Source organism: Equus asinus, chromosome 4 (assembly GCF_041296235.1).
Source record: "Equus asinus isolate D_3611 breed Donkey chromosome 4, EquAss-T2T_v2, whole genome shotgun sequence".
Lineage (NCBI taxonomy): Eukaryota > Metazoa > Chordata > Mammalia > Perissodactyla > Equidae > Equus > Equus asinus.
This window is the reverse complement of record NC_091793.1, coordinates 60,981,456-61,008,530: the sequence shown is the minus strand read 5'-3', so window position 1 is coordinate 61,008,530 and position 27,075 is coordinate 60,981,456. Positions and strand designations below refer to the sequence as shown.

General features: G+C 41.7%; 2 long non-coding RNA genes across 3 annotated transcripts in view; both read left to right on the top strand.

Moving 5' to 3' along the window:
• Positions 1–27,075, top strand: part of LOC123285356 (uncharacterized) — a 106,313-nt gene that overhangs the window by 3,820 nt on the left and 75,418 nt on the right. The gene's annotated exons all lie outside the window — the stretch shown is intronic.
• On the top strand, positions 194–27,075 carry LOC123275655 (uncharacterized). The gene is made up of 3 exons (XR_006527097.2): positions 194–325; positions 24,603–24,686; positions 26,941–27,075. It is a non-coding gene; the product is annotated as an uncharacterized lncRNA (long non-coding RNA).

Below are 27,075 nucleotides of genomic sequence, written 5' to 3'. Positions count from 1 at the left end.
AACTGTCAGCCTCATTAGTGTTAGGGTGTTGCAATAAGCATGAAATTAGCCTGCACCCGTGACATACTCATTCTTTTGGATTTGCACCTTGGATGAGCAATGAATGCAAAGGGCATTTGCCAACCCGTGGTAATGAAATAAGGTTTCACAGGAGATATTGATGGGTGATGGAGATTTCGTCTGTCCGTTTTCCAGATGGATGTGAGTCTGGTCTCGGTAGGAGATAAGAGTCTGAATCTGTGCTCCAGCCTCCACAAAAGGCAGGCAAAGAGAGACTGTAATCTCCTTTAGAGACAGTGCCTGTCTCCTGAGTATCCTTCACAGGGTAAGTCCAGTTGGGCATTTAAAAGGGGTGAGGAATATCTATCTGGTTAAAATGAATGTTTATCTCTATATACAAATGTGTACATGGGTTGAGTATTTCAGAAATATGAAGTAGTTTAAATAAATGGATAAGAGCCACAGTATTTTGTTTGTGGCAGAGTTAAACCATATTATTCTGAGAAGATGTGTTTTTTGTTTATTTTATTGAGGTCGTATTGGTTTATAACATGGTGTAGTTTCAGGTGTATATTATTATATATCAGTTTCTATATAGACTGCTTTGTGCTCACCACCAATATTCTAGTTTTTATCCGTCCATACATATGTACCCCTTTACCCTTTCACCCACCCCCTAGCTCCCTCCCCTCTGGTAACCACTAATCTGTTCTCTTTATCCATGTGTTTGTTTATCTTCCACATATGAGTGAAATCATACAGTGTTAGTCTTTCTCTGTCTGGTTTATTTCACTTAACATAATACCATCAAGTTCCATCCATGTTGTTGCAAATGGGATGATTTTGTCTTTTTTATGGCTGAGTAGCATTCCATTGTGTGTGTGTGTATATATATATATATATACACACACACGTATACACAACATCTTCTTTATCCATTCACCGTTGATGGACACTTGGGTTGCTTCCACATCTTGGCTATTGTGACTAATGCTGTGATGAACATAGGGGTGCATAGATCTCTTTGTATTGTCGATTTAATGTTCTTTGGATAAATACCCAGTAATGGGATGGCTGGATCTTATGGTAGTTCTATTTCTAATTTTTTGAGAAATCTCCATACTGTTTTCCATAGTGGCTGCACCAGTTTGCAGTGTATGAGGGTTCCCTTTTCTCCACATCCTCTCCAACACGTATTATTTCTCATCTTGTTAATTATAGTCATTTTGATGGGTATGAGGTGATATCTCATTGTAGTTTTGATTTGCATTTCCCTAGTAATTAGTGATGTTGAACATCTTTCCATGTGCCTGTTGGCCATCTGTATATCTTCTTTGGAAAAATGTCTGTTCACTTACCCTGCCAATTTTGTTGTTGTTGTTGTTGCTGCTGAGGAAGATTCGCCCTGAGCTAACATCTTTGCCAATCTTCCTCTAGTTTGTATGTGGGTTGCCACCACAGTATGGTGGCCAACAAGTGGTGTAGGTCTGAACCCAGGAACAGAACCTGGGCTGCTGAAGCAATGCGTGCCAAACTTAACTGCTAGGACATGGGGCCAACCCATCCTCTGCCCGTTTTTCGCTCATGTTGTTTATCTTTTTCTTTTTTTAAAAGATTTTATTTTTCCTTTTTCTCCCCAAAGCCCCCCAGAACATAGTTGCATATTTTTTAGTTGTGGGTCCTTCTAGTTGTGGCATGTGGGACACTGCCACAGCATGGTTTGACAAGCAGTGCTAGGTCCGCGCCCAGGATCCAAACCAGTAAAACTCTGGGCTGCCAAAGCGGAGTGTGCGAACTCAAGCACTTGGCCATGGGGCCAGCCCCATGTTTGTCTTTTTCTTGTTGAGTTGTATGAGTTCTTTATATATTTTGGAAATTGACCCCTTGTCAGATATATGCTCTGCAAATATTTTGTCTCAGTTGGTGGATTGTCTTTTCATTTTGTTCATGGCTTCCTTTGCCTTACAGAAGCTTTTTTGTCTGATTTAGTCCCATTTGTTTATTTTTTCTTTTGTTTCCCCTGTGCTAGTAGACATGGCATGTGAAAAGATGCTGCTAAGACCAATGTCAAAGAGTGTACTGCCTATATTTCCTTCTAGGAGTTTTATGGTTTCAGGTCTTACATTCAAATCTTTAATCCATTTTGAGTTAACTTTTGTGTGTTGTAGAAGATAATGGCCTACTTTCATTCTTTTGCAATGTGGCTGTCCAGTTTTCCCAGTACCATTTGTTCAAGAGTTTTTCCTGTCTCCAGTGTGTCTTCTTGGCTTTTTTGTTGAAGATGAACTGTCCATAGATGTATGGTTTTATTTCTGGGCTCTCAGTTGTATTCCACTGATCTGTGTGTCTGTTTTTGTGCCAGTACCATGAACGTTTTAACTATGTTTTGATTGCTATAGCTTTGTAGTGTATTTTGAAGTCAGGGATTGTGATGCCTCCAGCTTTGTTTTCTCAGGATTGCTTTGGCCATTTCAGGTCTTTTGTTGTTCTATATAAATTTTAGGATTCTTTGTTCTATTTCTGTGAAGAATGTCATTGGGATTCTTATTTTGATTGCATCGATTCTGTAGATTGCTTTAGGTAATATGGACATTTTAACAATGTTAATTCTTCCAATCCATGAGCATGGAATATCTTTCCATTTCTTTGTCTTCATTGATTTCTTTCAATAATATCTTAGAGTTTTCAGTGTATAGGTCTTTCACCTCGTTGGTTAAATTTATTCCTAGATATTTTATTCTTTTTGTTGTGATTGTAAATGGGATTCTAGTCTTGATTTCTCCTTCTGCTAGCTCATTATTAGACTATAGAAATGCAACTGATTTTTTTTTTTTTAAGATTTTATTTTTTCCTTTTTCTCCCCAAAGCCCCCCCGGCACATAGTTGTGTACTCCTGGTTGTGGGTCCCTCCAGCCGTGGCATGTGGGACGCCGCCCCAGCGTGGTCCGATGAGCAGTGCCATGTCCGCGCCCAGGACCCGAACCAACGAAACACTGGGCCGCCTGCAGCGGAGCGCGCGAACCCAACCACTCGGCCACGGGGCCAGCCCCGAAATGCAACTGATTTTTTTAAGTTGACTTTGTACCCTGCAACTTTGCTGTAGTTGTTGATTGTTTCTTGTAGCTTTCTGGTGGATTCTTTAGGGTTTTCTATATATAGAATCATGTCATCTGCAAAGAGGGAGAGTTTTACTTTTTCCTTTCCAGTTTGGATCCCATTTATTTCTTTTTCTTGCCTAATTGCTCTGGCCAAAACATCCAGTACTGTGTTGAATAAGAGTGATGAGAGTGGGCACCCTTGTCTGGGTCCTGTTTTCAGAGGGATGGCTTTCAGTTTTTCACCGTTGAGTATGATATTGGCTGTGGGTTTGTCATATATGGCCTTTATTATGTTGAGCTATCTTCCTTCTATATCCATTTTACTTAGATTCTTTATCATAAATAGATTTGGGTCTTGTCAAATGCTTTCTCTGCGTCTATTGAGATAATCATGTGATTTTTATTCCTCATTTTGTTAATATGGTGTATCACATTGATTGATTTGGGGATGTTAAACCATCCCTGTGTCCCTGATATAAATCCAACTTGGTCATGGTGTATGATCCTTTTAATAAATTACTGTATTCAATTTGCCAATAATTTGTTGATGATTTTTACATCTATGTTCATCAGCAATATTGGCCTGTAATCTTCCCTTTTGTTGTTGTTCTTGTCTGGTTTTGGTATCAGGGTAATGTTGGGCATGTAGAATGAATTACAAAGTGTTCTGTCTTCTTTAATTTTTTGGAATAGTTTGAGAAGGATAGGTATTAAATCGTCTTTGAATGTTTGGTAGAATTCTCCAGAGAAGCTGTCTGGTCTTGGACTTTTGTTTCGGGGATGTTTATTGATTACTGTTTCAATCTCTTTACTTGTGATTGGTCTATTAAGATTCTGTATTTCTTCTTGATTCAGTTCTGGGTGGTTGTATGATTCTAAGAATTTATCCATTTCTTCTAGATTGTCCAATTTGTTGGCATATAGTTTTTCATAGTATTCTCTTATAATCCTTTGTATTTCTGTGGTATCTGTTGTAATTTCTCCTCTTTCATTTTTAATTTTATTTTTGAGCCATCATTCTTTTGTTCATAGTGAATCTGGCTAAGGGTTTGTTAAATTTGTTTATCTTCTCAAACAGGCAGCTCTTAGTTTCATTGATCCTTTTTATTGGTTTTTTTTTTTTTTGAGTCTTGATTTCATTTATTTCTGCTCTAGTTTTTATTTCCCTTCTTCTGCTGAATTTAGGCTTTTTTTTCCTGTCTTTCTCTAGTTCTGTTAGGTGTAGTTTAAGATTACTTTTCTGAAATTTTTCTTGTTTGTTGTGGTAGGCCTGTATTGCTATAAATTTCCCTCTCAGGACCTCTTTTGCTGTATCCCATAAGAGTTGGTATGTTGTTTTTCTTTTTTTTTTTCTTTTTTTTCTCCCCAAAGCCCCCCAGTACATAGTTGTATATTCTTCATTGTGGGTCGTTCTAGTTGTGGCATGTGGGACGCTGCCTCAGCGTGGTTTAATGAGCAGTGCCATGTCCGCGCCCAGGATTCAAACCAATGAAACACTGGGCCACCTGCAGCAGAGCGCGCAAACTTAACCACTCGGCCACGGGGCCAGCCCTGGTATGTTGTTTTTCATATTCATTTGTCTGCAGGTATTTTTTGACTTCTCCTTTGATTTCTTCATTGGTCCAATGGTTGTTCAATAGCATGTTGTTTAGTCTCCACATATTTGTCACTTTCCCAGCCTTTTTCCTGTCATTGATGTCTAGTTTCATTGCATTATGGTTGGAAAAGAAGCTTGATATGATTTCAATCTTAAATTTATTGTGGCCTGCCTTGTTTCCCAATGTATGGTCTATCTTTGAAAATGTTCCATGTGCACTTGAGAAGAATGAATATGCTGCTCTTTTTGGCTGGAATGTCCTGTATATATCTACTAAGTCCATCTGGTCTAGTGTTTCATTTAAGGGCACTGTTTCCTTGTTGACTTTCCATCTGATGATCTATCCATTGATGTAATTGGGGTGTTAAGATCCCCTACTATTATTGCGTTGCTGTCATTTCTCCCTTTAGGTCTGTTAATCGTTGCTTTAAATACTTTGGTGCTCCTGAGTTAGGTGCATATGTATTTTTTTTGCTGAGGAAATATTTGCCCTCAACTAAGATCTGTTGCCAATCTTTCTCTTTTTGCTTGAAGAAGAGTTGCCCTGAGCTAACATCTGTGCCAGTCTTCCTCTATTTTGTGTGTGGGTTGCCACCACAGCATAGTCACTGACAAGTGGCATAGCTCCATGCTGGGAGCCGAACCTGGGCCGCTGAAGCACAGCATGCCAAACTTAAGCAGTAAGCTATGTGCCAGCCCCCAGGTACATATATATTAATAAGTATTATGTCTTCTTGGTGGAATGTCCCTTTTATCATTATATACTGCCCCTCTTTGTCTCACATTGTCTTTTTTATTTTGAAGTCTGCTTTGTTTGATATAAGTATGGCAAGACCTGCTTTGTTTTGCTTGCCATTTGCTTGGAGTATCGTCTTCCATCCCTTCACTCTGAGCCTATGTTTGTCTTTAGAGCTGAGATGTGTTTCCTGAAGGCAGCTGTTGTCGGGTCTTGTTTTTTAATCCATCCCACCACTCTGTGTCTTTTAATTGGTGAATTCAATCCATTTACATTTAGAGTGATTATTGATATATGGTGGCTTATTACTGCCATTTTATCTCTTGTTTTCTGGTTGTTCTGTATTTCCATTGTTTCTGTTCTGTTGCCTTTCTTTCTTTTTTTTTTTTGATGATAATGTGCTAAGTTACATGGATTCTTTTTTTATCAATTTTCTTTTATTGAGTTCATAATAGTTTACATCAATGCGAGATTTCTGTTGTACGTTATTTCTTGACTGTCCACATAAGTGCTCCCCTTCACTCCCTCTGCCCACCCCCCAACCCCCTTCCCCTGGTAACCACTGAACTGTTTTCTTTGTCCATGCACCCCTTTATATTCCACATATGAGTGAAATCATCTTGTGTTGGTCTTTCTCAGACTGGCTTATTTTGGTTAGCATAATTCCCTCTGGGTCCTTCCACATTATTGCAAGTGAGATGAATTTGTCTTTTTTCTGGCTGAGTAGTATTCCATTGTGTGTGTATATATATATATATATATATATATATATACACCACATCTTCTTTATCCAATCATTGGTTGATGGGCACTTGGGTTACTTCCATGTCTTGGCTATTGTGAATAATGCTGCAATGAACATAGGGGTACATAGCCTCTTATGTCCACTAACCTAAGCAGGTTCCATCTATTTCCCATTCCCCTTCTGAGTTATTGTTGTCACAAGTTGTTCTTTTCCATGTTGTGAGTTTGTGACTAAATTGAAGTGTTTATAGTTATTTTTGATGCTTTCCTTCCCTTTGTCTTTTATGTTATAATTGAGTGTTTACTAATTTATTCTGATATAGAGCTGCAGTTTTCTGATTTTATCTGTCTATTTATCTCCTTGGTCAAGGTTTTGTAAACCTTTGCTTTTTAGTTTCAGATGGAAAGGGTCTTTTCAATGTTTCTTGTAAGGCAGGCCTAGTGGCATTGTATTCCCTCAGCTTTTGTTTATCTGGGAAAGCTTTTATTTCTCCATCATATCTGAAGGGTAGTTTCATTGGATAGAGTATTCTTGGCTGAAAGTTTTTCTTTCAGTATTTGAATATATCATTCCGTTCTCTTCTAGCCTGTATGGTTTCTGCTGAGAAATCTTCTGAAAGCCTGATAGGGGTTCCTTTGTAGGTCATTTCCTTCTGCCTTGCTGACTTTAATATTTTTTCTTTGTCATTTACTTTTGCCAGTTTTAATTTTTTTTTTTTGAGGAAGATTAGCTCTGAGCTAACTACTGCCAATCCTCCTCTCTTTTTTGCTGAGGAAGCCTGGCCCTGAGCTAACATCCATGCCCATCTTCCTCTACTTTATATATGGGACGCCTACCACAGTATGGTGTGCCACGCGGTGCCATGTCTGCACCCGGGATCCAAACTGGCAAACCCTGGGCTGCTGAGAAGCGGAATGTGAGAACTTAACCACTGTGCTACCATGCCGGCCCCCAGTTTTAATTTTATATGCCTTGGAGAAGGTCTTTTTGCATTGGAATTAGGAATTCTATTGGCTTCATGTACTTGTAAGTCCAGTTTCCTCCCGAGGTTTGGGAAGTTCTCAGCTATTATGTCTTTGAACAAGCTCTCTGCTCCTTTCTCCCATGCTTCTTGCTCTTGAGTACCTATAATCCTTATGTTGCTTTTCCTAATTGAGTCAGATATTTCTCAAAGAATTTCTTTATGTTTTAAAAATCTCAGTTCTCTTTCTTCCTCTATCTGAAGCATTTCTATATTTCTATCCATTAAATCACTAATTCTGTCCTTTATAACATCAGCTCTATTTTTTATGAATTCTAGATTGTTTTTTATTTCATTAATTGTGTTCTTCAAATCCAGAATTTCTGTTTGGTTTTTCTTCAGAGTTTCAATCTCTCTGGTGAAGTATTTCTTTCGCTCATTAATTTATTCCTGAGCTCACTGAATTGTCTTTCTGAGTTTTCTTGTAGCTTGTTGAGTTTCTTTATGATAACTATTTTGAATTCTCTGTCATTTAGATTGCAAATTTCTGTGAGTTCAGGATTGTTTCTGCAGACTTTCATTTTCCTTCTGCTCTGAGTGTTACTGTAGTTCTTCATGGTGTTTGATGAACTGACCCTTTGCTGGTGCATTTTTGGTAGTATCAGGTCACAGATTCCACCTGTCACTGTTGGTGGGTGGGGGGTGGGATAGAAGGTATGTTTTCTGATCCCACCCTGTCTGCTTGAAGTTGTGCCTGTAGGGCTTGTCTGCATTTGTGCACTGGCTGCAGTCACTTGGCAGGCCATCCCCGCATGTGCAGGCAGGCCCTCTCTGCTCTGCCGGTGGGTCACTCTGGTGCTGGACCACTGCACTCGGCTGGGGACTGGCTGAGATGGTGCACTAGGTAGGTGGGGAGGGGCACTTCCTTTTGCATGCAGGGTGACTCTTTGCTAACAGGTGGCTCGGCTGATCTGCTCTTGGTAGGGGCTCCTTCTCAGGGGCCAAGCCATGCTACTCAGTGGGGAGTGTTCCCATGGGTGAGTCTGCTGTGGCATGGTGGGCACTCCCTCAGGCTAGGCTACAACTCCAAAAGCATTTGCATGGGTCGGACTGCCCCCTGCCTCCTCTTACAGTCATGCCAGCCACAGTGTGGACCTGAGACCTAGATTGGTGCAGCTGGAAAGGGGGAGAGGTACACGCACCTAGTTCCACTGTCTCCTGGGAATCTAGCCCACCCACTTTCAGATGCACATCTGTATGGATCTCTCAGATGTCTTGTTGTGCTGTGCCAGGAATCCTCTACTGGTTAATGAATGTCCATTTAGTTGTAACTTAGAGGGGAGAGACAAAGGGAACAACTCACTCCACCAAGATGCTGATGTCTCTCTTGAGAATATGTGTTTTTAAACTTGGTTTGTCACTTGGGTACACAATTTAACATCAAATGCTTCTAAACTTCTACTAATATTACTTGTGAAATAAATGAAACCAAGTTGGAACGCTCAAGTCACACATTCATTTATTCTATAAATACTCTCAATGTCTAGTCTGTACCGAGAATTTTGTATTGCATTTTTATTTGGATATACATATATAGAATGCACAAATCCTAAGTGTACAGCTTGACAAATTCTTACATTAGTATATATCCATGTAACATCCAAATTAAGATGTAGAAATTTCCAGCAGCCCAGACAGATCCTTCGTGCCTCCACCCAGGTACTATTCCCCTTCAAAAGATAACATTTATTCTGACTTCTATCACCATGGAATAGTTTTGCTTGTTCTTGAATGTCATACAAATGGACTCATACAATATGTATTCTTTTGTGTATGATTTCTTTTGTTCAATATTACGTCCTAGAAATTCATCTCTTTGGTTATGTTCAGCTATAGTTCATTCTTTTTCTTTGCTGTATAGACTACTATGCCATTCAATACATATTGAATGTATACTATTCAGTACATATTGAATGAATATGTGACAATTTGTCTAGCCAGCGTTATTTTAAAACAATCTTATTCCCTTCTCTAAATCTAGAGATTTAGTATTTTTTATAAGATCCCTTTTTTTTTTTTTTTGACAAGCTTGGTGTAGTTCATCTTCAAATTACAATGGTTGAAAATAGCTATTGTATCTGCCAGGATCCAGTAAGGAAGGAGGTATTTCAGAGACAGCAATGCATCTTCACTTGTCTAGCCTCAGGGTTATGTGACCTATCCTTCTCTCTGCCATAATATTGCCTGCAGAGAACTTAATCTTCCTGACATTCAACAGAACATTACACTGGTCCATTACACTCAAGACATCTTGCTGAATGGACCTGGTGAGCAGGAAGTGGCAAGTACCTTAGACACATTAGAAAGTTCCAGGAGGTGGGAAATAACCCTGATGCTGATACCAAATACTGTACCAATTAGGGATCAGGAAATAGAAACTGCAGTAAGCATTGCAAACAAAAGGGATTTAATCGAGAGACTTGGTTACTCACATGTTAGAAGTCTAAAAGAATGAAGTAGATGTTGAGTTAACCCCCAAATCAGCAACTGTAGGAATTAGCTACCACCTCTAGGACTGGGAGGCCAAAAGGGAAGAGTTAATGTTACTAGAACCTACAAACTTGAAGGACAGTCCACCTTGGGCTGGTGCTGGATTGAGAGACCATCGTACATCTGGTACTGGGACTAGTGTCCAGTTGGTGCTCAGGCCTTTGAGGGGTGCCCTTGGGCCAGTGCCCAGAGAACCAGAGTAGCGGGGAGCTGGAACTTCCTGCATTTACTGGAAGAGTCGGAAGAAATGCCTGAGCAGCTGAAGACAGCTGAAAATGGGAAGAGATGCCCTTCTTCTTTCCTTCCACCTTCTAGTCTTCCATCAGTACCTCCCATTGGCATAACTTAAAAGGAAATCAGGTGGCAAGGGAGTCTGGGAAATGTAGTTTGCAGACTGCCAGGCCCAGCATCACAGCGTGGATGAATTGAGAGGATAGGCTTGACCTGAGCAAGAATAGATAAATAATGGCAAAGCCAGCACTTCAAGATTTTACCAAAATAAGAAAATTGCCCTCTGGTTTTTCTGGGAATATGCTGGTAGCAACTCCTTCGGGTCTTGGTTGACACCTTAGAAGTTCTAGGCCTTGTCCCAGTAAAGCTGAAAGCTGTCCCAGTCCCTGAACTGTCTAGCACCTTAGGGCTTGTAGATCTCCTGAACTTCTAGCTTCTAAAGCTGCAGCAATTGGATACACACCAGGGGAAGGACAGAGCCAGAGGTCAGACACACTTTCCCTTCTTAGCCCTTTCTGAGGTCACTGGGACCCATTCCAAGAGTCAGTGCCTTACAAATGTTACAAGGATTCTCTTAATATAACGAGTTTAAGTTTCTCAGAGATGGAAACAAATGAGAGCAATTTAAGACTACCACCTTTTTCCCCTCACTATTCTGTTAGGAGACCTTTACATGTAGACATGATGGGGGAAGAATGAGACTGAATAAACAGTCAACATCTAACCACAAAAGGAAAGGCAGGATTTGGGGACCCAGAAGGAAGGAGCTGGTGACAAGCTACAAGCGCAGATGCTGATTCATGCTGAAAAAGATAACCATTTGCTTGAGGCTTGCTTGGGGACAACAGAAAGTAACTATGTTGAATGGAATCACTGAACAGACACAGAGCAATGGAAAACATTGCATTGCTGAGGATGACACCAAGGCAAAGTAAAAGAAGCTGAAAGCTTCAGGCACCCTTGCTCACGGACCCTACTGCTGCTCCCTGCTCTCCAGAATTCATGACGGCTGAAGCTATGCAGCTGGTGCGGTGAACAGGTCAAAGTGTGAAGCACATGCAGCTACAGCCCTGGGCACGAATGTGTCTGACCAAGAGTGAACAAATGAGTGAATTTCAAAGGCTCAGTATGCCATGAATATTTTCTTACTCGTCAGGGCAGGGATCTTAACTTGAGAAGGAACTGAGTTCCTACCCTTTAGAGCCTTAGAACCCAGGCACACAGTTCTCCAGAGAAACCGAGAGCCCAGACAGCCCAGTCTAGTGAGGCTTCTTCTAAACTACACAAAGCTGTAGGGAGGGACGTGCCGGAGAGCAGGCCAGGAGGGCCCAGGAGGCGGATGGACCACCTCTGCTCACAGCAAGGCAGAGGAGCAGACATGCGCACATGTGGATGCACCAGGGGGCCCATTACTCCCTGTTCTGGCTGGAAATGAATATGGTTTTTCAAGCCTCTAAGCACAGAGGTATTTTTGACTCAGCACCAGGAGAGGACAACAAGAGCTCCGCTTCTGCCAACTGCCCGGTTTAGATGTAAGACCTCCTCTACGTATTTCTCTCTCCTGCCTACTCAGAGAGAGGACTCAACAATCCCCCATTAGAACCGAGTTTTCTCCCGTGCATTTTCTTTAATTATACCACTTGAACCTCAAGAAGTGAGGTCTTAGATCTCCAGAACCACAGAATCCACTGTGCTTGTGAGGAAGTGCTGCTCCTGGTATAGGTGCCGGGGATGTCTGGGGTGACTCTATGGGTTTCTGTGCCCACCTCCCACCACCCGTTGCCCAAAGCACCAGGGAGGAGGCAGGGGAGGAAACATGGGCTCCTTTGATTAGTCACTGTGCCTGGACCTAAAGCCTGTGCTCACTTCCTTGGGTGCTGGTCCCTCCCAGGAGGGCTCATATTTATTTCCTGGTCTGTTTCTGTCTCTGGAATGAGAGCTGTTCCAACCAGAACTGCAGCTCCTTCACCTCCATCCCCTTGGCTCTCAGCATAGAGGTGTGTGCATGGTACATGCTCAGTAAGTGTTTCACAGATAAGTTTTTTAAAAAACATGCTGAAGATGGTTTAGGAGTCTAAAAAAGTGAAGTATGTATTGAACATGGTGCTGGAAGTTCTAACCAGTACAATACAGCAAGAAAAGGAAAGTAAAGGAGTGCAGATTGGAAAGCAATAAATAAAACAACAGTCCCCATATGCAGGTGGCATGATCGTCTACATAGAATATCCCAAGGAAACTACAGAAAGCTTCTAGAACTAATAAGTAAGTTCAGCAAGGCCATGGGATACAAGATCAGCACACAAAAACCAATTGTACTTCTATGTCCTAGCAATGGACAATGAAATTAAAAATATATACCAGTTACAATTGCTCAAAAAAAAAAATCAAACACTTAGGTGTAAATCTAACAAAATATGTGAGGGCCTGTATAGTGAAAACTGCAAAATGCTGATGAAAGAAATGAAAAAAGATCTAAAAACTGAAGAGACATACTGTGTTCATGGATTGGAAGGCTCAACATCATAAAGCTATTGGTCCTTCCCAAATTGATCTATATATACATTTAATGCAATTCCTATCAAAATTCTACCAGCGTTTTTTGTAGACATAGGAAAGCTTATTCTAAAATTTATATGGCAAAGAACAGGAACTAGAATGTAACAGCTTTGAAAAAGAAAAAGAAAGTAGGAAGACTCTCTCTGCCTGATGTTAAGACTGACTTACACAGCTACAGTAATCAAGACTGTGGTATTGAAGATTGTATATCAAAGAAGATAGACAAGAAGATGCTCAACATCATTAGGCAATCACTAGGCAAATGCAAATTAAACCACAATGAGATGTCACCTGATGCATATTAGAATGGTATTATCAAAAAGACAAGAAATAACGAGTGCCGGTGTGGATGTGGAGAAAAGAGAATCCTTGTGCACCATTGGTGAGGTTGTAAATTGGTGCAGCCACTATGGAAAACAGTATGGAGGATCTTCCAAAAATTAAAAATAGAGCTACCAGATGATCCAGCAATTCCACTTCTGGGTATATATGCAAAGGAAACAAAAACATTAATTTGAGAAGATATCTGCACCCTCATGTTCATAGCAGCAATACTTACATTGGCCAAGACATGGAAGCGACCTAACCGTCCATTGATGAATGAATAGATAAAGAAGTTGTGCTATATATATATTCAATGGAATGTTATTCAGCCATAAAAAATGAGGTAGTAAATCCTACTGTTTGTGACAACATGGATGGATCCTGAAGGCATTATGCTAAGTGAAATAAGTTAGAGAAAGACAAATACTGTATGATCTCACTTATATGTAGAATCTAAGAAAAAAAAGAAAACCAAAAACCAAATCAACTCATAGAAAAAGAGATCAGACTTGTGGTTACCAGAGGTGGAGGATGGGAGGAGGAGGAAGCGGAGGAATGTGGTTAAAAGGCACAAACTTGTAGTTATAAGGTAAGTAAGTTCTGGGGATGTAATGTACAACGTGATGACTATAGTTAACACTGCTGTATGGCATATAGGAAAGTTGCTAAGAAAATAATCCTAACTGTTCTCAACAGAAGGAAACAATTTCTTTTTCTTTTTCTTGTATCTATATGAGTAGATGTTAGCTGAACCTATTGTGGTGATCATTTCACCGTATATGTAATCAAACCATCATACTGTACGCCTTAAACTTGTACAGTGATGTCTGTAAATTATTTCTCAATGAAACTGGGAAAAAAATGACCGTGGTGTTAGCTGAGGGACAAACACATAGATCACGGAATAGAGAAAGCAGAGATGGCTGGTGCAAGTACAGCCAACTGATGCTGACAAAGATGAAAAAGCAATTCAATGGAGGAAAGAGAGCCTTTTCCACCAATGGTGCTGGAGTAATTAGACATCCACGGGGGGGGGGGTGGGGGAGGGGAAAGAACTTGGCTTAACCTCACATCTTTTACAAAAATTAACTCAAAATGGATCATAGGTTTTAAAGTAAAATGGAAAACTATAAAACTTTTAGAAGAAAACGGCAGAAAGGCTTCGGGATCTAGAGCAGCGAATAGTTCTTAGACATGACACCAAAAAAGAAAAAATGATAAATTGGATTTCATAAAAACTTTTTCTCTGTGCAAGACCCTCTCTAAGAGGGTGAAAAGATGAGCTACAGACTGGGAGGAAATATTTGCAAACCACATATCCAATAAAGGACTCGTATTTAGACTATATGAAGAACTCAAAACAGTAAGAAACAGTCCAATTAGAAAATGGGCGGGGCCGGCTCTGTGGCCGAGTGGTTAAGTTCACGCACTCCGCTGCGGCAGCCCAGGGTTCGGATTCTGGGTGCGGACATGGCACGGCTCGTCAGGTCACGTTGAGGCGGCATCCCACGTCCCACAACTAGAAGGACCTGCAACTAAGATATACAACTATGTATGGGGCGGGGGGTGGGGGGAGTTTGGGAAATAAAGCAGAAAAAAAAAAGAAAAATGGGCAAAATATATGAATAAACATTTCATTGAAGAGGATATATGGAAGGAAAATAGGCACATGAAAAGATGTTCAATGTCACTGGCCATTAAGACCACACTGAAACGTTATTACACACCAACCAGAACAGCTGAAATAAAAAGGGTGGTAATACACAATGATGGCGAGGATTCTGAGAAGCTGGATCGCTTGTACATTGTGGATGGGAATGCAAAATGGTACAAGTACTTTGGAAATAGTTCAGCAGTTTCTTAAAAACTAAACTTATACTTACCATATGACCTGACAATTGCACCACTGGACATTTACCCTAGAGAAGTGAAAACCTATGTCCTCACAAAAACCCTTACACAATTGTTCATAGCAACTTTGTTTGTACTAGCCTAAAACTAGAAACAGCCCAGATGTCCTTCGAAGGGTGAAGGTTAAACAAATTGTGATATGTCCATACCATGGAATACTACTCAGTAATAAAAATGAACAAACTTGAAAAATGCACCCACCTGGATGGAGCTCAAGGAACAGGAACTGGTGGCCATGTGTTGAGAGGTCCCCAGGAGAACACCTTGACCACTCTCCAGCCTGGGCTGCAGGTTGACTCAGGTCACCCTCCACTGTGAGGACAAGATGGCACTCAGGCCTGGCATCTCATCCTCCTCATTCCAGGGAGTTGCTCAGGTCTGACCTCATGACCCCAGGCCAAAGACAGTTGCTGAGCAAGAGTTGTGGCTTCCCTTTCTCCTGGCACTGCTGGCTGGTGCCTCATCACCACGTAGTACAATGACCTGGAGGAGCTAGAAAGAAACCATGCTGATTATATTGTTTGAGCCTGAAGGTAAAATGACCCCCAGACTCATCACTTACATGAGCCAATAAATTACATCTTCTCTTAAAACAACAAACTATAAAGTGTTGCTGGAACAATTCAAATGGCAGCAGACAACAAAAATGCCCCTCTCAGAATGAAGGAGTTGCTGAACTCCTAAAGTCTAAAGGAAGGAGAAGTGTGTTGGAGAAAAAGTATTGTGTGTTGCCTGAGCCCCATCTTCCATCCTCACAAAAATGGGAGATCCCTAACGAAGTCAGAAGTTTTTTACAGGAGCATTTGCCCATTTCTCTGACCCTGTTTTGTATCAGTCTCATTAAGGAATAACTTTCTAGTTCATCAGTGGAGCCAAAATCAGATTTTTTGGACTCTGAAGAGAAAGACTCAAAACATGGGTAACACACAGCAATGAGTAATGCTTCCTCCCTTCCCTAGAGGCCAGGGCTGGGGTCAGGGGAGAAGGGGCTGGGGAGTGGGTAGTCTCTGGCCCAAGAGAGGTTGCAGTTTCTCATATTCCAGAGTTCACTGGAGAAGATTGTTTTAGCAGCTTCGGGGAAACTGGTCCCTCTTTGTTGGCCTCCATTCTATCAGCAGGTGCCAAGGATGTGGCAAGTTCCAGCGGCCTGGGTATTGTTCTTGTCTATCTGAGGGGCTGGCAACTGTGCCCTCCCTTTGACAGGTCACCTGATCTGGTCCTGGCTCTAACAAGAAGAGTGAGCCGTGGAGGAGATGGGGCCGGGTTAAGGTACGAGGAACCCAACAGTCGTCTGAGCTTGAAGTCGATCCCCCTTACCCATGTGAAACTTAGTACTGGCCCCTAAATTCAGACTACTGAAGCATTGCGAGCTGTCTGCCGACTTCATCATTAAGGCCCATGGACTTCAACTACTTCAGCGGGAAATTACTCTCAAATTCTCATTACAAAGTGACACTATTTTTAAATTGAGTTCATAACAGTTTACATCATTTAGAAGTTTCAGTTGTACATTATTTCTTGTCCGTCCCCATGTAAGCGCTCCCTTTCACCCCCTGTGCCCACCCCCACCCCCTTCCCCTGGTAACCTCTAAACTGTTCTCTTTGTCCGTGTGTTTGTTTATTTTCCACATATGAGTGAAATCATGTGGTGTTTGTCTTTCTCAGTCTGGCTTATTTCGCTAAGCATAATACCCTCCAGGTGCATCCATGTTGTTGCAAATGGGATCATTTTGTCATTTTTATGGCTGAGTAGTATTCCATTGTATATATACACCACATCTTCTTTATCCAATCATTGGTTGATGGGCACTTGGGTTGCTTCCATGTCTTGGCTGTTGTGAATAATGTTGCAATGAACATAGGGATACACAGGTCGCACAAAATGACACTTTTTGTGAGATATTTCAGGAACCTTGGCAGGAAGAGGGAACTGCCCTAAGATATCCTAACTAAACACCTTTTCAAATATTATAAAGGAAGTGATTTAAAAAAATAAATACTACATGAATTCCTTTGTTACAAGAGGAGAAGTGCCACAGACTGGATGTTTGTGTCCCCCCACGAATTCATTCATGGGAATTCCGTGCCCTCCAATACTTTGTCCTACGCATCTTTTCTATTTGGTTATTCCTGAGTTGTGTCCTTTGTAATACACCAGTAAACATAACTAAAGTGTTTTCCTGAGTTCCGTGAGTCATTTTACTTAATTATTGAAACCAAGGAGGGGGTCATGGGCACCCCTGATCTATAGCTGGTCAGTCAGCAGTGTGAGTGGCCTCCCAGGACTTGCCATTGGTGTGTGGGGGTGGTCTTGTGGAATTGAATCCTTAAACCTGTGAGATCTGCCACTAACTCTGGGCAGTTAGTGTCAGAATTGAATTGAGTTGTTGGACACCTAGTTGGTGTCAGAGAGAATCTGAGAGTTGGTGCCAGAACCACAACGACAGGCAGGCCTTTGCTCTGGCTCCACAAAGAGACATTGGTGGGATATGAACCTGGGCAGGCAGGCCTGCTCAGTGTATCTAGTGCAAATTAGGCACTCAATACTTATAGAAGAAATAAGTGTTACTGAGACGCCTTGCCGTATGGGGACATCTAGAGTATTCTAGTAAGTTATGGGACGTTTAGCAGAGATTCTGATTTGAAATCACTGTATGTGCCCTTCACTTTGAAGTTAGTCCCACATGACAGGAGACGCCTGGCTTATCAATTTCATTCTGGGTTTGTAAAATATAAAACCTGTATTTTAAAAAATGTTGTTTCTTCAATTATTTGTAATGCTCTCCAAATCAGACACCAAAATCCTCATGCAAGCTGCATAGGGATAAATGTGTTAGCCGTGGGCCGGCCCGGTGGCGCAGCGGTTAAGTTCCCATGTTCCGCTTCTCGGCGGCCCGGGGTTCGCTGGTTCGGATCCTGGGTGCGGACATGGCACCGCTTGGCAGCCATGCTGTGGTATGCGTCCCACGTATAAAGTAGAGGAAGATGGGCACGGATGTTAGCTCAGAGCCAGGCTTCCTCAACAAAAAGAGGAGGACTGGCAGTAGTTAGCTGAGGGCTAATCTTCCTCAAAAAAAAAAAAAAAAAAATGTGTTAGCCAGAGAGGGTGGATGAGTAAAGGAATGTAAGGAAGACAAACAGCTCAAATATAGGCCACTTTGGTTTGATGGCTGAGGCGGCGGTGAGTGTCATCAGGGGACGGGTTCCCAATACAGAAGAAGCTCTCCACCCGAGGCCCACTCCATCAGTGTCTTCTGGATGGGATCTCAATCAACACATTCTCTGGGGGATCCTAAAGCCACCAAAGTTTGAGAAGCTTTGCCTTCTGGTATGGGCTGAATTGTGCACCCCGCTCCCCCAAATTCATATTTTGAAGCCCTAACCCTCAGTGGGACTGTATATGGAGATAGGGTCTTCAGACAATAATTAAGGTTAGATGAGATCATAAAGGTGGGCCCTAATCCAATAGGACTGTGGCCTTGTAAGAAGAGAAAGAGAGAGAGCTCTTTCTCTCTCTCTTCCACATGAGGCCATGATGAGAAGGGCCTGTCTGCAGCCAGGAAGAGGCCTTCACTGGGAATCAAGTTGACCACCCCTTGTTCTTGGACTTCCAGCCTCCAGAACTGTGGGAAGTAAATTCCGTTGTTTAAGCATCTGGTTTTTGTGGTACTTTGTCATAGCAGGCTGAGCAGCTAAGACAGCCTTGCAGATAAAGAAAAATTGTCAGCTACAGAGAAGAGACTGATTCCAGACAGCAAATCTACTGTGTGAAGAGCCAGGTTTATGGTTCTCCTTGGGGTGCCGGCTGGGATCAATGGCTGGGAGGGGGCATGAGGGAGCTTCTGGAAGATTGGTAACATTCTGTTTCTTGAGCTGAGTGTGATTACGCGGGTGTGTTCACTTTGTGAAAATCCACTGGCTGTATTCTTAGGATTTGTGTACTTTCTGTATGTATTTTCTATTTAAAAAATAAATGACAATATTCGAATATAAAAAAGTTCAAAGGTGATACCTCCTGGAACCGTGAGGACTGAGATGATGTGTGTGAGGCACCTGGTGGTGTTTAGCACACAGGATACACTTGTTAGACTTATTTGCCAACTTTTCTCTGCTCGTTAGTTGAAAGGCCAAGTAAATATGCAAATGACCAAATTGGGTGAGGAAAGACTCATTAGTCCATGGCGAAGAGTAGAATGGTGCAAGGAGAAAAGTGCACGGATTTGGCGGTTGTATTTAGTTCCTTCACCTACTGAGCAGGTCACTTAACCTCCCCGCCTCAGCTTTCTCCTCTGATTAACAGCTGTCCAACAGGTGAGCTCCTAGATCAAATGACACATGGAAAGGCGCCGTCCCGGCACCCTGTCTGTACACATATGCACACACAGTAGAACTCTGGAAGTGGTAAGCATGATGGTGATGAATGGGCACCTTGATGTGACAAAGGCCCCACGCTCCTGCAGTCTGAGTCATGGACATGCGGGCACCATCAGCAGGCAGCTTTAAATAGATCCTTCACGGCCATTAACCCCTAAGTGTTTGTTAGCTCAAGCTTTCAGTGTTGCTAGAAAGTTAAACTTTCCAAGAAATGCTGTTGACAATTTACCTTCAAGGAAGTCACTTGCAGTTCCAGCCACCATGTCCTCACATTAAGCTTATTGCTGGTAATGACTGTGCCAAGACAGTGGTGCCAAATACAGCCTTCCTGAGCGACCTTAAAAAAATCAAGCTAATGGCAACTTTATGTTTTATGGAAGCTTTTCCTGTCTACTGACTGCCAACAAGAGCCACTCCTGTTCTCTGCTGCCTACATCTCAGTCTGGACATTTTAGGAAACTCAGCAGGAAAACATGTCAGGGCCAGCCCAGTGGCGCAGCGGTTAAGTGTGCACGTTCCTCTTTGGCGGCCCGGGGTTCACAGGTTCGGATCCCGGGTGCAGATACGGCACCGCTTGGCAAGCCATGCTGTGGTAGGCGTCCCACATATAAGGTAGAGGAAGATGGGCACAGATGTTAGCTCAGGGCCAGTCTTCCTCAGCAAAAAGAGGAGGATTGGCAGCAGTTAGCTCAGGGCTAACCTTCCTCAAAAAAACCCCCATAACATCTCAGTGCAGAATAAAATGCTTCTTAGTTGTACTGTGAATTTTAGGAGGTAAAATCATACAACTGAGTGCCTGGGGGAACATGATTTTAAATGTATATTGACATGCACGGTAACAGTCGCCACCACTTACTCAGGCCCTGCTGTAAGACAGACCTGATGGCAGGTATAGCCACATGTTACTTCAACGACAATTCCCAATATTTACTTAACTACCAGAGTTGGGGAGGAGCGTCATCACCTACAGCCCCTATTCTCTCCCATGTCACCTTGACCCTGCAGGGGCTAGAAGGCCACATATCATAGTTTTCTAGGTATGCGAGGTCCGTATAATACACTCATAGGATATATACATCAAAGATCAAGAATGAGTAGAAGCGTCTAAGGCTGAGAGGCAGACAAATGTGCTGCAGACGAATGGCTGTGTGCTGTCTTTGCAGACCCACTCTCTGAAAGGAGGAGGGCCTGTGGACAAGTGACCCAAAGAAACACGTGCTTCCTAAACAAAAAGGGGGAAAGAAAGGTGATCAGAAGAAGTGGCATTCTGGTGCTTGGGAGGTTCAGAATGCCACCTTAAAAAGTAAAGTGGCCAGGGGCTGGCCCCGTGGCCGAGTGGTTAAGTTCGCACGCTCCGCTGCAGGCGGCCCAGTGTTTCGTTGGTTCGAATCCTGGGCGCGGACATGGCACTGCTCATCAAACCACACTGAGGCAGCGTCCCACATGCCGCAACTAGAAGGACCCACAACGAAGAATATACAACTATGTACCGAAGGGCTTTGGGGAGAAAAAGGAAAAAAATAAAATCTTAAAAAAATAATAAATTTCTATATTTAAAAAAAAAGTAAAGTGGCCAGTTGTTTTCCTCGCAAAGGAGTTTATTCAGGAACAATCAAAAGAATTGCAATTCAGGCCATGCAGGCTATGGCGGACCACAGGGAAATCCAGAGAAACAAAGGAAGGGGCTTGCTTTTATAGAGGAAAAGGAGAACTTGGGAGGGGCGATAATAAAGAAACAGTCCATTGGGGAAAACTGAGTCCAAGCTGCAGAGGCTTCTCGTTGGTTGGGTGGCTACAGTCTCTCAGTGGCGGCTGGTGCAGGAGGGTGGGGCTGGGGGTGGGGAGAGAAGTCTTCCTTCCTCCTGCTGGGCAGTAAAATGGAAAGCACCTCCCTGCGGAGATGCAAGGGTAGGTCTCTTCCTGCTTGGAGTAACTGACACGGAAGATAGGGCATGAGGGCTCCCCTACAGGCCTTCTAGACTCCAGTTTAGTCGAGGTTTCTTTTAATAATTTCACAAACATAAATGTTCATGAATGTTTTAGGGGAAGAAACTTGTTTGGTTAACTTCAAGGCCCATGCTAACTTGCATGAATGTTTCATATCCAGGCATAAGAGAGCTTAATGTTTAAAAAAGAGGGCAAATTCAGAGCTTAGCTTTTTTTTCCTCTTGAAATGAGATGATAATATCAAGGCATTAATAAATGTTTGCTGATGGTGAATGAAAGGGGCATAGTAAAATTCTTAGGAAAATAAAGCTAAAGAGAAAGTTTTATACTGGGAAAAACATTTTCAACATTCTTAATAGTCAAAAGATTAATATCCAGGATGATTATAGAGTAATTGCAAATCAATAAGAAAAAGACTAGAAAAAACACTAAGAAAAATTGGCCATAATATGAATAGGCAATGCATAGTATAAGTGATACAAATGGCTAATAATCATATACTAAAATGATCAATCTTACTGGCAATTAGGAAAATGTAAATTAGAACATCTTTCTATCACTAGACTGGTAAAATGTAAAATATTGGCTCTTTCTAGTGTAAGAGAATGTGGAAAAGTAGGGAGTGCTGGTGTAGCCTTTTGGGAAATGACTTGTCAGCACCTATCAAAATCCATCCTCGGGGCTGGCCCCGTGGCCGAGTGGTTAAGTTCGCGCGCTCCGCTGCAGGCGGCCCAGTGTTTCGTTGGTTCGAATCCTGGGCACGGACATGGCACTGCTTATCAGACCACAGTGAGGCAGTGTCCCACATGCCACAACTAGAAGAACCCACAACTATGTACCGGGGGGGGGGGGGCTTTGGGGAGAAAAAGGAAAAAACAAAATTTTAAAAAAAAAAAAATCCATCCTCAGTCCCAATTTCATTAGTATACAGACGCTGTGATGTATTTCTATGTTTGCATGTATTTCTCTGTATGCTTATCTAGCTGCATACCACAGCCTGGAAAACACACTGGAAGAATCCATAGCAACTGTTAGCAGTTTCCTCTGGAGAGATGCCAGAGGTAGGAGTTCTCAATTTCAAATGACAAAAATCCTCTTTGGCTGCTTTAAGGAGATGAAGAACTTTTGAAAAGACACGGGCTTCTTTAGAGCGCTGGTGAAGCAGCTTGGCTCCCAGGCTCCGCAGGGAGAACCACAGTCAAAATTGTAGCTTAACAAGGTCCTACGAGGACAGGAAGGCTGCAGCTGATGAGTACAAGATCCCAAAGCTTGCCCCACGGACATGGTGCTGCTTGTGTCAGGGCCCCAGAAAGAGGAAGTCTTTTTCACAACCAATGGAAGCAGAAGCTCTCTGCCACTTCTGACCCTTCATATCTTAGCGAGGTACTTCAAGTCCAGGGAAGACAGCCATGACTGGCTTGATTCAAGTCATGTGCCATGGGTGACCTTCCTAGAGCTTGCCCATATCCACTCCTCCCTTTCTGCCAGGGACGTTAGAAGTTATGCTTTCTTGTCCCCTTGCAGTTAAGATAGGACAATGTTCTGTGAGTCAAATGGGCTAGCCAAAGGGCTGTGAGTCAAAGTGAGAAGTCTCAATTCTGGGCTAAAACATTTCATGGCCTGCGTGAACCCCTTCCAGAAATCTATTCCCATGGGGTGTTGGCAGTGAGCGCCAGGTATTCCCAGTGTTGCAGCTGCAAGATGGTGAGCCTGTCAGTCTGGGTCTCAAGGTGACTGTGTGGAGCAGAGCCCTGGGAAAAACAGTGAGACATGTAACATAATGCTGCTGAGCCACTGAGATTCTGGAGTTGTTTGCTCCTGTACAACAGCAAAACCGAGCGCCTCTGCTGACTACCTTAAAGACACAGACGGCAAAATCAGAGGGCAGGAGGTGGGAGAGAGGAAGGAAGTCAACATTTTTCTCATCTCTAAAAGATAGGAGTCAATTATCTTCCTTGGTTTATAATATTTATATTCTATTTCAAAGCGCATTTCCCCTGTTGTTTAATCTTGATCCTATATTTACCTTGATTCAGTTTCTACCTCCAATCCTTTTACTTTGACTTCCCTATTGCTGAGTTCTTCAGTTTGAATCCTCCTTGTTTGGCTAGACTTCTTCTGGAGTAGCTTTTCTAGCAGTCTGTTGCTTTTGTGTTTGAATAGACATCTTGACTGTGGACAAGTTTCTTAGGTCAGTCTTTCCCTCAGAACCCTGTCGACATTGCCCTATAATCTTTTATCAGTGAATTGGCATGGAGAGGTGAGTCTCATTTTTGACCCCTTGAACAAACACATTTTTTTCTAAACAGCTTCATTCAGATACAATTTACATACCATAAAAGTCACCTGTTTAAAGTGTACAATGTAATGGATTTTATCATATTTACAGACTTTTTCAGCCATCATAATAATCTAATTTTAGAACATTTCTATTATCCCAAAGAGAAGCCTCCCATCCATTACCAGCACTCCCCATTCTCTCCTCCCTCCAGTCCCTGGCAATCACTGACCCACAGCTTCATCTCTTCTGGATGTTTCATATATATATATATATATATATATATATATATATATATGGAATCATGCAACGTTTGGTCTTTTGTAACTGGCTTCTTTCACTTAGCATAATGTTTTCAAGGTTCACCTGTGTTGTAACATGTGTCAGTCCCATTTTATGGTCAAATACTCCTCTACTGTGTGAATGGACATATCACATTTTATTTCATCCATTAATCAGTTAATGGATATTTGGGTTATTTCCCCTTTCAGGTTATTATGAATAATACTGTTGTGAACATTCACACACAAATTTTTGTGTGGACATGCATTTCATTTATTTTGGACATATACCTAGGAATGGAATTGTTGGATCATATGCTAAAACTATGTTTAATATTTTGATAAACTGCCAGACTGTTTTCCAGAGTGGCTGCACCATTTTACATTCCAACCTGCAATGTATCAGGGTTGCAATTTCTCCATATTGTGGACAACACTTGTTATTGTCATCTTATTTATGATAGTGATCCTAATGGGTGTGAACTGGTATCTTATTATGTTGTTGATTTGCATAACTAATGATGTTAAGCTTCTTTTCATGTGCTTACTGGCCATTTATATATCTTCTCTGAATAAATGTTTATTCAAATCCTTTGCCCATTTAAAAAATAGCATTTGTCTTATTACTGAGTTGTAAGAGTTCTTTAAATATTGTAGATACAAATCCTTTAGCAGATCCAAGATTTACAAATATATCCATTCTGTGGTTTGCCTTTTCTTCATCATTTTCTTGATGGTGTTGTTTGAAGTACAAAAGTTTTAAATTTTGGTAAAGCACAATTTATTAATTTTTTTATCACATGAATTTGATGTTGTATCTCAGAAATTATTGCTTAACTCAATGTACTGTTTTCTCCTAAGATTTCTATAGTTTTAGCTCTTACATATAGGTTTTTGAGCCATTTTGATCCAATTTTTGATATAATATGAGGAAAGGCTCCAAACTCCTTCCTTTGCACGAGGATGTCCAGGTGCCCTGGTATCAATTGTTGAAAAGACTCTTCTTTCCTCAGTGACTTGCGTTCTCACGGAGGCTTGCTCTTTACACCTGGGTGTCTGAAGAATGGTTTATCCTGAAAGCTCGGAAACTGAAGCAGGTAGGGACCTTGTGGCAATTGTTCTGTGTCACTTTTTCCTCATGCCTGTCCCTTTGAGTTGCAGTTTAGGTACATTCATTTCAGGGAAAACTATACTATATACTAGAAGAGCAATTTTTTTAAAAAAAGAGTGAACAACTCTTGTACTAAAATTCAGTAATTCTTTCCATTTCATTTTAGTTTTTTGGTCTTTAAATTCAAGCAAAATAAAGTTTAATGCTCTTTATATAAACTTGTGTGTTACAATTCGTTCTATAAAATGATTTCTGCCTTTCCTCTCAATTGTCTCCGCCATATTGCACAGTAATGTCTAGAGCTATGACCACCAGAAGTTAATACTGATTTTTTTCCTCAGTGGTGGTGACACCAACCCCTTAATCTCAAGTTCGTGTGCTGATGCACAGTCAGCCAATCAGACATCAGTGCTCGCAGCTGGAGAAAGGTTTATTTGAATTGGCCAAAACGAGAATGTGGGAGGACAGGTTCTCTCAAATCCACCTTAACAAGAGAATAAAGCAGAGTTTTACAGAGCTAAGGGCTTGGCAGGAGGAGTTTCAAGAAACAAAGGAGTCCCCCGTGTTTCTTTCCCTCCAGATCAGCCCTTGGGCAGTCTGATGTCTGGGCTCAACAGCAGCTGGGGGCTGGTTATCTGGTGACAGGGTAACCTCCTTGAAGGTGTTCTTTTTCTTCTGCAAAACAAGCTCATAAATCCGATGATCCTTGAGTCACCCATCAGGTTAGACAAGGAAACAACAAATTAACAAGATTAACTTCTTTTCATCTATGTCTGTGTTGGGAACAAGGTCAAGGGTGAGCCTGTTCTTACTGAACATTTACAGTAACCCGCAGGTACTGGGCTTCAGGAGAACTTTGGGATATTTACTAATTTATTCTTAAAATAATAAGAATGTATAATTTTCATATAAAAGTTATGACAAAAAAATTCACCATCTTCAGTTTTTCCAACACCTTTATTTTTTTTTATTTTTTTGAGGAAGATTAACTCTGAGCTAAGTGCTGCCAGTCCTCCTCTTTTTGCTGAGGAAGACTGGCCCTGAGCTCACATCCGTGCCCATCTTCCTGCACTTTATATGAGGGACGCCTGCCACAGCATGGCTTGCCAAGTGGTGCCATGTCCACAGCCGGGATCCGAACCGGCGAACCCCAGGCCACCAAAGCGGAATGTGCGCACTTAACCACTGCGCCACCGGGCTGGCCCCTCAAATACCTTTAAACATGTTTCATAGTGATTTCTTTCCTTACTGTCACTGCAATGTGATTACTAATCAACTTTACTAATCTTACTTTTTTTTAACTAATCTTTTACTTTACTAGTATCTTTTTCCCAGTTTTATTGAGATGTAATTGAAACATAAAATTGTATTAGTTTAAGATGTATAGCATAATGATTTGATATAATGTATATATTGTGAAGTGATCACCACAGTAACTGGTTAACATCCATCATCTCACATAGTTACAAACGTTTTTCTTGTGATGAGAACTTTTAAGATCTACTCTCTTGGCTACTTTCGAATATACAATACTGTATTGTTAACTATGTCACCATGCCCGACATCACATCCCTGGAATTTATCTTATAACTGGGAGTTTGTACCTTTTGACACTCTTCACCCAATTTCCCCCATCCCCAACACTTCACTGATTTCTTACCTAGAGATTCTTCATCTCTGATCAAAGTAGCTGAATATTCATCACTGTCCGAATATTGGCCGTTTGGTACTGGCTCAAAGGCTTTTCACAGAATATCCCATTTAATCATCTCATCAACACCTCAGAAACAGAAACTACTATTATCTCAGGTTCACAGATGTGGCAGTTGAGGCTCAGAGATGTTAATTAGCTTGCCCAAGGATACCTGAATAAGTTCAGGGAAAAAAAATTCTATTTGGTGCCTTTAGTGCCCTCCACTTCCCTCTCCAAGCCCCTTAAAGAATTCTCAGGACTCACGATTAAGTCAAAATTATGTGGCAGGGCATACAAGTCCAACACTTGGTCTCTGACACATTTTTGGTGTCACCTTCTTTTCCTCCTTCCCTGGCACCCTGCCCTTCAGCCTCGCCATTTCTTACTTTTCCCTCTTTCTGCAAAAGTATTTTAAACCTCAACTATTTGGCAGACTCCTATTTAGCCTTTAAAATTTATAGGGTTTCTCTCCTATGTGTTCTATCTCTAACCTAAGAACTTCTTAATCTGCCCATTCATTTGGTTCAATGTTTGTCTCTCCCACCAGACTGTACATTCCCGGGAGGCAGAGACTGTCTCACTCATCTTTCTACAGTGTCGCGCGGCACTTAGTAAAGAGTTGTTCAGTTCAATTCATGACCGGCTCAGTCACTAAGCCCACTCTGTCACTCCTTCCTGTGAT